Below are 12,062 nucleotides of genomic sequence, written 5' to 3'. Positions count from 1 at the left end.
CAACAATTAAAAAAATAGTGATGGCCGTTCTTGACAGTCTCTTTCTGCACACCTTAGGATCCTACACCTTACTTATAGATGCAACATACGGAGCAATGAGATGAAACTATGATATTGAGTGGCTACAATTTAAACAACGCATAAAACTATTTTTATATGTAAACACAGATTTTTTTTTAATTTTTAAATATTTCTAACTGGTTATAACAAAAATGATAAGACATTTACACAGTTATGTAAATACACTACTCTACAATATACTTCATCGTCTGCTGACTGTTACCATTTCCTGAATATTCATCCAGGTAATATTAAATTTTCTGTCCACCAGAACAAATAGGGCGGCTCTGAGAAGTAGTCCACATAGAACGATGAGCACTTCTGCTAAATCATGTCAATGTTGCGAAGACTAAAGGCTCATTTACACGGACCAGTGATCGGGCAAACGTGCTTTCGTTCATACGAATGCTTTTTCCTGATCATAAACAGGGCAGCGATCAGTTGATGAACGAGCAAACGCTCATCCGTCAGCTGATTTAATCTTTCATGTTGCCCTGAAAAACATAGTTGTCGGGAGCCCATCTCCCACGTAAACAGGGTGAAGTGCTGCCAACATTACGTATTCTGTATAAGGACCAAACAATCGTATAAACGATCCTTCGTGGGAGTCGTGGGAGTCATGTGTCTTGAAAGGACATTCTCGGTCCTCCAGAGTGAGATGTTGTTTGTAACTGCTCTCCGATCCAGCTAATTGATGGCGGTTATGAATGAGGAACTTTACCCCCTAAACCCACTGCTAACTCAGAACGCTAATAAGGTATTCAAAATGGGTTGTTTTTCAAACCAGACTACTCCTTTAAGAATTATAAGATTAAACAGGGGCCATAGAACTACTGACTTGGTGGTAAATATGCATATACCTAAAAAAGAATGCAAAGAATGCCAGTAGATATGCCTTTGCATATTTAGAGTAATGGCCCTACGGTGCAGATTTACAGAATATATATATTCACACATACATAATGTTTATTTTTGGGTTCAAGTTAAAATTTTAGATGTGTTCTTTATAAGAATTTGTTTTTTCTTTGTGGTTAAACACTCAAACTTACTACATCAGTCCATGGTTTATGTTATTAAATAAGGCTGATATATTGCGGATTTCCAGCACCATGCTTTCCACAGTTTATGCCAGTGTATAAAAATGGAATATTAAAAAAGTTCAGAGATCTTTCTTAATATCAAACTACCATACAAGTTGAATTTATTATGAATTCCTAAAAATGGTTCCTGGATTCAAGGACAAGATAATGAGCAGCACAGCCCTTATATTCTATACTGTTAATAATACAGGATGGTAATTTATACAACAGTCTATATCTTGCATTCTATTCACAAACTATAGACTGTGGAACGGAGCGCATTTCCCTACTGAAGGATTCAATGGCATAAAATTTGTCATTCCCTTCATGTGTGTCCTATCCTATAGGTGGCACTAGAGGGACAGTTTTCTTCCTTCTGAAGGAGGGCTGTTTTGCATACTTTTCCCAGGGAGCATTGCTGGATCTCCACAAGGAGAAACAGTACTTTCCAAGAGCTACAATAACAACTGCAACTTACTTACTTCTATAACACATCTTTGTAGTTTTATTCAACTGTAAACCTATGATTTAAACATAAAAATAAGGCTTAAGAAAAAAAAAAAAAAAAGACAAAGATGGAAATAAATGTAAGTAGGAATCACACGAAACAGCTGTGTAGCCTAATGGCCTTAGAGGTGGGGTTTAGCCAAAGAGACAGCCAAAGAGACAGCGCTTAGTTTGCATGATTTCCATTGCAATTTTATTTCACCTTAGTATCCCTTTAACTAAAACTATATTTTAAGTCAGCTTGGCCCTGATGTCTGCACGGACATAAAAACTGATAGTTTAATGAATTAACAAAGCGAGTCCTATCATCCTCCCACAGAATAATAATAAGCACACGTTTTATTCTGCTGTAATTAATTAATAACTTCCTCAGTAATTGCCCCAGGAGCATGATCCCCTACCAGTGCCTTGATCTCCTCTCCTGACACCAGTCTATGCAGCTCTTGTCTTGTGACCTGCAAGCATGAGGTAATACTGAGGTTATCTCTGTACTGTGGCCATTCATAAATCAAGTTTGCCTTCCCACGGGAAAGTTCTTTTTTTCCAGTTATAAATGATCTCTTACTACAAAGATTAATCCATGACGTCTGTGCTGAAAGTCACCAATACTGCTCATTATAGACTTTAGAATTGCTGCATATATATCGCTGTGTTTACTTATGCAAAAGACAGAAAGAATTAATCAGAATTACAGAGACAGGTTTTTTTCTGAAGACTGAAATTTGATTTGACATGTTTGACAGAAAGGGTTAATATCACTTTGATATAACTTGAAATATTGTTCTACTACATTCTCATATGCTTGTGTAGGAAAAGTCAGACTGTTCTGCGAAGCAAAGTGCATAGAGAACCTCACAGTTGTATTTCTAGTTTCTAAACAGATCCATGCGATTCCCATACATACAAAAATGGCAATCAAAGCTGTTCTCGTTTTATCAGTACCCAGGACATGCAAACGAGGTGACTGAACAGTATTTACTCATTGTACCATGTTCATGTAAAAATAAGTGGAATTGTTCTCTATATTTGTGCAAAAAGAAGGACAAAACAATTTTGAAATAGAGAAGGAATTCTCTTTTAAATTAGAAAAAAAAACCTGAATGTGGTGCCAACCATAAGGCTATGTAAATACTGAATTCCGAGCTGTACAGGTGGTACTGCCCATCAGAGCCCATGCAAATAAAGGGCCCAAACTCACTTGTGAGCTGCCACTCACCTGCTACTCACTAGTCACCGCATTTGCACTTATTTAATAGATAATGATGTGCAAACCGGGTTCCTAACATGGTGCCCTAAATTTCACATGTGTAAATGCACAGGCATCAATTAATATTCGGTTCCCCTCCCACATGGACCAACTAAAAATATTATATGGACCTGAGGGGCTGCATTAAGATTATGTTTTTCCAATTAATATCAAATTCCCTGTGAGAAGTATAACCGCCTTTCCCAAGTGCTTATTAAATATGTTCACAAGGATGGTGTTTGGTGAACATAATAAGAAGTTCAGGGGCACTGACCATTTGCTTGTATGGGGCTAATATTTATAAATGCAGCCCAGTCTGAATTTCAGACAAAGGGCGCTATGGGACTTTTTTTTTTTTTTAACAATCTTAACATTATATCAGCCAATGACCATCAGGCCTGCAATTCTAAGTGGGTTATTTAGATATAGATTATGAAGCAAAATGTGCCAGAATTGGGTCAAATTGGGCACTCAATGGGCTCAAAATCACATCGCTCGACAACATAAATCTATTCAAAATACACACCAAAAATGATAAAAATTCTACTTCCTGTTAGGGGCGTAACTATAGGGGTGCAGAGGTTGCATAAGCACCTGAGCCTTAATGTCACCCCAAAAATTTTTTTTATATCAGTTTGATGTTAGTGTTTTATTAAAAACGTTTATATTTATTTGTGTGTTTGTGTGTTACTTTTTTTTATTTTTTAACTTTTTCTTCCCTATGGGGGCTGCCATTTTTTTCTCCATTTCTGTATGTGTCGATTAACGACACATACAGACATGGAGTACGGCAGCTACAGTCCCATAGTGAATGCGAACGGGGCCCGTTCCATCCACTATGGTGTACGCCGTCTGTGTGGGAACGGCGCATGCGCCACTCCCACACAGTCCAAGTTGAAATGTGCGCCGTCCGGCGCCATTTTCCTGTAGACCGGAAGTCGCGGCCGGACAGTAAGATTACTACTTCCGGTCGCGTCTTCCGGACTTGTGCACTTGGAGCAGCGGCAGCAGACGGAGCGGACGGACCGGAGGGAGCGGCGGCGACTGGAGCAGGTAAGTGATTTCTGTGTATGTAAGTGTTATACTGTGTGTTTACTAGTGTATGTTAACCTACTACACTGTGTGTTAGCTCAAAAAATGGCGACACACAGTGTAGGAGGTTAGACCGTTCAATCCCCTCGTTTCTCCCGGCACTAGCCAGGATAAAGGAGGGGGGGATTCTGAGAGCTCACTAGAGCGAGGGATTTTTTTCCAATTTTGCAGCATAAAGCAATGTGGTTGCTTTACCACATGCAATGCTGCAATTTTGGGAATTGCTCCATCTAGTGACCAGCACTGGGAAATATTATAAATTAGAATCCAATTTATAATATTTCCTGACTCGTGAAAAAAATAAAAAAAATTAGAACAATGTTTAATCACCTACACACTAATTGTTTAACTAAAAAAAAAAAAACATGTTTTGCTAAAAACACATTCCCTTTAAGGACCAATGGTATCTTTGTCAAATAAGGGCACACAAGTGTTTTTTTTATCCCTGCACTGACATTACTGCGTGCATTGTCCTTGTATTATGATGCTGTGTTTATTATCTCTGTGGTGTGAGATCACCATGTGCATTATCCTTGTATTACAATGCTGTGTTTACTATCTCTGTGGTGTGAGATCACTGTGTGCATTATCCTTGTATTCTGATGCTGTGTTTATTATCTCTGAGCTTTCATATCACTGTGGTCTTTAACCACTTGCTCTGACATCAATATGTTTATTATCTCTGTTCTGTGACATCAGTCTGCAATAACCCTTTTCTATGACATATCCATATATTGTGGCATCACTGTGTTTGTTATTCCTTCTTTGTGAGCATCTCTATATTGTGAAACACTGACCATAATTACTGCACTGTGACATCACTGTGTGCAATAACCCTTTCTTTCTATGAGCTCCCAGTATTTATTATAACTGTACTGTGACATTACTTCTACTATTCATGCTTTGCTGTTACTTCACTTTGGCAATGGCCCATGTGCTGTGACGTCACTTGGCTCATTATTCCCATACTGTGATATCACTGTGCACTATAACCTATCACTTCAGATGGTTAACTATCCATATACTGTCAGATCACTGTTTGTTATTTTTGTTTTGTGACATCACTGTGTGCATCATCCTTCTATTGTGATACCTCGGACTGTTAAAGAGGCTCTGTCACCAGATTTTGCAACACCTATCTGCTATTGCAGCAGATGGGCGCTGCAATGTAGATAAGAGTAACGTTTTTATTTTTTTAAAAACAAGCATTTTTGGCCAAGTTATGACCATTTTTGTATTTATGCAAATGAGGCTTGCTAAAGTCCAAGTGGGCGTGTTTAAAGTAAAAGTCCAACTGGGCGTGTATTGTGTTCGTTACATCTGGGCGTGTTTACTTCTTTTACTAGCTGGGCGTTCTGATGAGAAGTATCATCCACTTCTCTTCAAAACGCCCAGCTTCTGGCAGTGCAGACACACAGCGTGTTCTCGAGAGATCACGCTGTGTCGTCACTCACTTCCTGCCCCAGGTCCTGCATCGTGTCGTACGAGCGAGGACACATCGGCACCAGAGGCTACATTTGATTCTGCAGCAGCATCGGCGTTTGCAGGTAAGTCGATGTAGCTACTTACCTGCAAACGCTGATGCTGCTGCAGAATCAACTGTAGCCTCTGGTGCCGATGTGGCCGACACGATGCAGGACCTGGGGCAGGAAGTGAGTGACGTCACAGCGTGATCTCTCGAGAACACGCTGTGTGTCTGCACTGCCAGAAGCTGGGTGTTAACGAACAGAAGTGGATGATGGTGATTCGTCAGCATCATACACTCCCATTCCTAACGCCCAGCTAGTTAAAGAAGTAAACACGCCCCGATGTACGCACATAATACACGCCCAGTTGTACTTTTACTGTAAACACGCCGAGTTGTACTTTTGCAAGCCTCATTTGCATAAATACAAAAATGGTCATAACTTGGCCAAAAATGCTCGTTTTTTAAAAATAAAAACGTTACTGTAATCTACATTGCAGCGCCGATCTGCTGCAATAGCAGATAGGGGTTGCAAAATCTGGTGACAGAGCCTCTTTAAGCTGGCCATAGGCACGAGATATTTATCTGTAGACCATTGGCAGATCCAGCTAAATTTGGTGAGATCTGCTGACTATCGGATGTCTGTGGTGGTCATACACATACGATTAACAGCAGATGCTACAAAATTAGCTGTATTTTCCAATGATCTGCAGATAAATAATTAATGTCTATGGCCAGCATTATTCCTGTGCTGTTACTTCACTTTGGTTATTACTTATGTGCTGCGTCATCACAATCTGTATTATACCTGTGCAGATATATCACTGTTTATTATCTCATCTCTGTATTGTGACATCACTGTGTTTATTATCTCTGTACTATGACTTCACTCTGTTTATTCCCATCCCTGTGGTATATCAGTATTCCTTGGCAGTGAGATCATGGTGTGCGTTTCAGGGGTATAGATATATGAGGTCCAGAGGTTGTCCAATGGTTACTCTGCCTTAGAGGATACTACTATTGTAAATTACAGGTAAAATTAGGGGCCATGTTACAGAGTGTGTTAGGGCCCAGAAAAGTTATGCCTCTGCTTCCTATTACACGCAAATTTGATAATTATCATTCTAAAACCTTATAAGTATTCAAATATTATATATTACCATTACATCAATGAAGGCAAATAATGCTATAAACTTTTACTGTGCAAAATCGCTGACAAAATGACTGATACAACTAATTCTACAGCAAAAGCAATTAAAGGGATATTCTGGTAGTAGGAAATGATCACCAATCCACTGGATAGGTGATAACTGCTAGATCGGTGAGTGTCCAAATGCCGAGTCCCCATCGATTGCCAGAATGGGGGTCCTGTGTCCCTCAATTCCCCAGCTGCAGGATCGCTGTCCGGATGAGTTGAAGGGTGCAGAAGTATCTGTCAGTGCCATAGAGTTTTAAAATGGAGCGGCAGGGTACTCCTGGCAGAGGTATTGGGGCTGCGAGAATGGGAACACAGAACCCCATTCTAGTGATCAGTGGGAGTCCCAGTGGTCCCACTTCACGAATATAGCAATTATCACCTATCCAGTGGATAGGTGATAATTTGTTATTACCGGAATACCCCTTTAAAATATATTGAATTTGGTATAGGACCAGGATATGCAGTGCCCATATATCTAGTACTAAGTATACTAACAATCTTATAGACCGAAACAGACAGAGAATAGTGTGCGGTGTCTGAAAAACCATACCAGGAGCAGCTCTAAGTTTTAGGTGTCCCCTAATGAATGTGCAAAAGATTGAATGTTTATATTAAAGTGACAAGTATTCCCTCTCCAGTGTCTTCTGCCGAGAGGGAGTCGACTGCGCTATTGATTCCATCAAGGACAACGGTACCCTGTCACAACGGTGACATACGGAAACCATGAGCAACATTTTGATCAATGGTGAGGGAAACGGAAGCTAAGGTTTCAGTTTGCCTTTCCATTGAGGGGTTAACCCAATGGAAACCTCCGATGGAACCCCTCAACGGAAGGGCAACGCTGATGTGAACAGGCCCTAAGATGTTTCACCGAAAAGCAGAAATTTATTAGGCTGTGAAATAAAGTAAAAACCACTGGAGGGCACTGTCTACATTCATTTGTAAAAGTTGAATTGATGTCTAAGTGTTCTCTTGGTTACAGTTTCCCTTAGTATTATGATTATTATCCTCAATGCAGTATTATACTCTCATTAATTCATCAAAAGTGCAAAATAACAGATCAGATATTTAGAAAAGATTCAGAGAAACATTGCAGCCTTAAGAAAATATCCATTAATTTGCTGATCAAAGTATTTGCTTCAAGCCCATAAACGCCAAGACCCCACAGAGCACCATTGACACATTTGTGATGCAGCCGGCAGCTGAGCAGGCACTGGGTTTTCAACTTTGCAGTTAATAACCACACGGTATTGCTGGTAAAACAGCTATTTACCTGCAAAATCGTGCGGCCATTAACCCCTTCCCGCCGCAGACACTTTTGGACTAAATGACAAAGCCACATTTTTCAAATCTGACATGTGACACTTTATGTGGTAATAACTCTGGAATGCTTATACCTATCCAAGCTACCTATCCATGTTTTCACGTGACAAATTATACTTTATGTCAGGGGTAAAAAAGTGAAACATTTTTTCAAAAAGAATTCGCTTTAGCTCAAATTTTTTCATTTTCTCAACAAATAAAGGAGAAAAAGCACCCCAACATTTGTAAAGCAACTTCTCTGGAGTACAGAAATACCCCATATGTGGTTATAAACTGCTGTTTGGGCACACAGCAGGGCTTAGAAGGGAATTACTATTTTTAGTGCAGATTTTGCTGGATTGGTTTCTCCGCACCGTGTTGCTTTTACAAAGCCCCTAAGGTATCAGTACAGTAAAAACTACCCAATAGTGACTCCATTTTGCAAACTACACCCCTTGAGGAATTCATCTAGGGGTGTAGTGAGCATTTTGACCCTACAGGTGTTTCATAGATTTAATTAGAATTGGGCAGTGAAAAAATTACTTTTTTTCCCCCAATAACATGACAAATCGGCGCTGTAATGTAGATAACAGCAGTGGTTTTTATTTTGAAAAACAATCATTTTTTAGCAAGTTATGAGCAATTTTCGATTTCGTTTCTCAATGGACAACTGGGCGTGTTTTTACTTTTGACCAAGTGGGTGTTTGTAATGGCAGGAAGGGGGTGAAGGGAAGGTGAGCCCAAATCTACCCACCGCCCTGTCCCTGCCTACTTGCAACGACCCGCCCTAGGCGACGGGGTACAACTGGGCGGCGGTCCCTACGCTGACTAAGTGCACGGGAGAACAAACAGGGAACACGTAAGGGAAGGGGCAGTAGCCCACGGAACGCCGAGGAAAGGGAGTGGTGAATGAGATGTCAGGACCAGGATGAAGTGGAGTATACCCAAGTGAGCACGGAGGAGGAAGCAAGCCGGAGGCAAAGCAAAGCGGGTTAAGCAGAACAGCAGCAAGGCAGAAGCACGGCAGGAGCAGGCAGGAGCAAGCAGCAGTGGGGCCAGGAATCCAAAAGAATTACAAGCACTGAGGAGGAGAACACAGCATGTAATAAAGGACAGGGGGCGGAGCTAACTCAGACTGACCAGGCCGCGATAGGCTCTCCCACTCCTGAGCCTGCCACCCTGGTTGGTGGGAGATGGTGTCAGTCGAACAGGTCTGGCCTCAGGTGTGGATTTATTAATCCCAGGAGTATACCTAGACGTAGTACCTGGCAGATCCCTAACAGTACTCCCCCTTTTATGAGGGGCCACCGGACCCTTACTAAGAGGACCCGGTTTAGTAGGGATAGGATAAGGTAAATCAATAAAAGGCATTTTTAGAGACATAGCAAATTCCACAGACATGATATTAGCAGATGAGCCAGAATCCACGAAGGCACTGCCAGTGGCAGACCGGCCAGCAAACGAGACTTGAAAGGGAAGCAAAATTTTATTGCGTTTCACATTAACGGGAAATACCTGTGCGCCCAAGTGACCTCCCCGATGATCACTTAGGCGCGGAAGTTTTCCGGCTTTTTATTCTTGCGCCTGGGACAGGTGTTCAGAAGATGCTTGTCGTCCCCACAGTAGAAGCAGAGACCATTCATTCTGCGAAACTCCCTACGTTGTCGAGGGGACATTGAGACCCCGAGTTGCATAGGTACCTCCGAGTCCTCCGTGGAGGGGCGAGGAGAAGGGACCTCGGGGGGGATCGCAGAAAAGTCAGAGGGGAGCACATTGAAGCGTTCAAGCTGACGTTCCCTGAGACGTCGGTCAAGTCGTACTGCTAGGGCCATAACCTGGTCAAGGGAGTCAGAAGAGGGGTAGCTAACCAGCAGATCCTTCAGGGCGTCAGATAATCCTAACCTAAACTGGCACCTTAGGGCCGGATCGTTCCACGGAGAAGCTACGCACCACTTCCTAAAATCAGAACAGTACTCCTCAACCGGTCTCCTACCCTGACGTAAGGTCACCAGCTGACTCTCGGCTAAAGCAGTCCTGTCAGTCTCGTCGTAAATGAGTCCGAGGGCAGAGAAAAAGCGATCAACAGAGGAAAGTTCAGGGGCGTCAGGAGCCAAGGAGAAGGCCCACTCTTGGGGCCCTTCCTGGAGTCGGGATATGATGATACCCACCCGCTGGTTCTCGGAACCTGAGGAGTGGGGTTTAAGGCGGAAATACAGTCTGCAACTCTCCCGGAAGGAGAGAAACGTCTTACGGTCCCCTGAGAACCGGTCAGGTAACTTGAGGTCGGGTTCTAGAGGTGAGGTGAGGGGAACTACTACGGCAGCGTCACCCTGGTTGACCCTCTGGGCCAGGGCCTGGACCTGTAGGGAGAGGCCCTGCATCTGCTGGGTCAGGGTCTCAAGGGGGTCCATGATAGCGTCAGCGTAGGGGAAATGGTAGACTAGGTAAGAGGCTTGTAATTATGTAATGGCAGGAAGGGGGTGAAGGGAAGGTGAGCCCTAATCTACCCACCGCCCTGTCCCTGCCTACTTGCAACGACCCGCCCTAGGCGACGGGGTACAACTGGGCGGCGGTCCCTACGCTGACTAAGTGCACGGGAGAACAAACAGGGAACACGCAAGGGAAGGGGCAGTAGCCCACGGAACGCCGAGGAAACGGAGTGGTGAATGAGATGTCAGGACCAGGATGAAGTGGAGTATACCCAAGTGAGCACGGAGGAGGAAGCAAGCCGGAGGCAAAGCAAAGCGGGTTAAGCAGAACAGCAGCAAGGCAGAAGCACGGCAGGAGCAGGCAGGAGCAAGCAGCAGTGGGGCCAGGAATCCAAAAGAATTACAAGCACTGAGGAGGAGAACACAGCAGGTAATAAAGGACAGGGGGCGGAGCTAACTCAGACTGACCAGGCCGCGATAGGCTCTCCCACTCCTGAGCCTGCCACCCTGGTTGGTGGGAGATGGTGTCAGTCGAACAGGTCTGGCCTCAGGTGTGGATTGATTAATCCCAGCAGTATACCTAGACATAGTACCTGGCAGATCCCTAAGGGTATGTTCACACGGCGGGGGTCCGTAACGGCTGAAATTACGGGGATTTTTCAGCCTGAAAACATCCCCGTAATTTCAGTCGTACCGGCATGTGCAGGCGCTTGAACGCCGCGTCAATTACGGCCGTGATTAGCGCTGCTATTCATTGGAGTCAATGAATAGCGGCTCCAATTACGGCCAAAGAAGTGACAGGTCACTTCTTCTACGCGGGCGTCTATGTACGCGCCGTCATTTGACAGCGGCGCGTAAATATACGCCTCGTGTGAACAGACAAACGTCTGCCCATTGCTTTCAATGGGCAGATGTTTGTCAGCGCTATTGAGGCGCTATTTTCGGGCGTAATTCGGGGCAAAAACGCCCGATTTACGTCCGTAAATAGGCCGTGTGAACATACCCTTACAGTGTTGTAAAGAAGTGTATGAGGCTGACCAATCAGTGAGCAATCAGTGACCAATCAGCGTCATACACTTCTCATTGTTCCAGCCCAGCTTCTTTCACTGCACAATCACACTGTGCTGAGGATCATGCTGGGCTGGAACAATGAGAAGTGTATGACACTGATTGGTCACTGATTGGTCAGCCTCATACAGTCCTCTGTACAACACCCAGTTGGTAAAAAGTAAAAAAAACGCCCAGTTTTCTATTGAGAAACTAATTAGCATAAATCTAAACTAGCTCATAACTTGCTCAAAAATGATCGTTTTTCAAAATAAAAACCACTGCTGTTATCTACATTACAGCGCCAATCACATTATGTAGGAGACAGGGCACTTATAATCTGGTGACAGAGCCTCTTTAAGTAGGTTCTCCAGAATACAGTAATACCCCATATGTGGTCATAAACTGCTGTTTGGGCACACTGTCCGGCTCAGAAGAACCACCATTTGGCTTTTGGACCGCAGATTTTGCTTGGTAGTAGGTTTGTTTGGGGTTTTACTGGTATTTCAGCTTATAATGTGGGGGCATATGTAATCTGTGCGGAGTACATCAGGGTATATGTAAGCTGGGCGGAGTACATCAGGGTATATGTAAGCTGTGAGGAGTACATCAGGGTATATGTAAGCTGGGCGGAGTA

This window comes from Rhinoderma darwinii, chromosome 11 (genome assembly GCF_050947455.1).
Source record: "Rhinoderma darwinii isolate aRhiDar2 chromosome 11, aRhiDar2.hap1, whole genome shotgun sequence".
Taxonomy (NCBI): domain Eukaryota; kingdom Metazoa; phylum Chordata; class Amphibia; order Anura; family Rhinodermatidae; genus Rhinoderma; species Rhinoderma darwinii.
Note: the sequence above shows the minus strand (reverse complement) of the source record.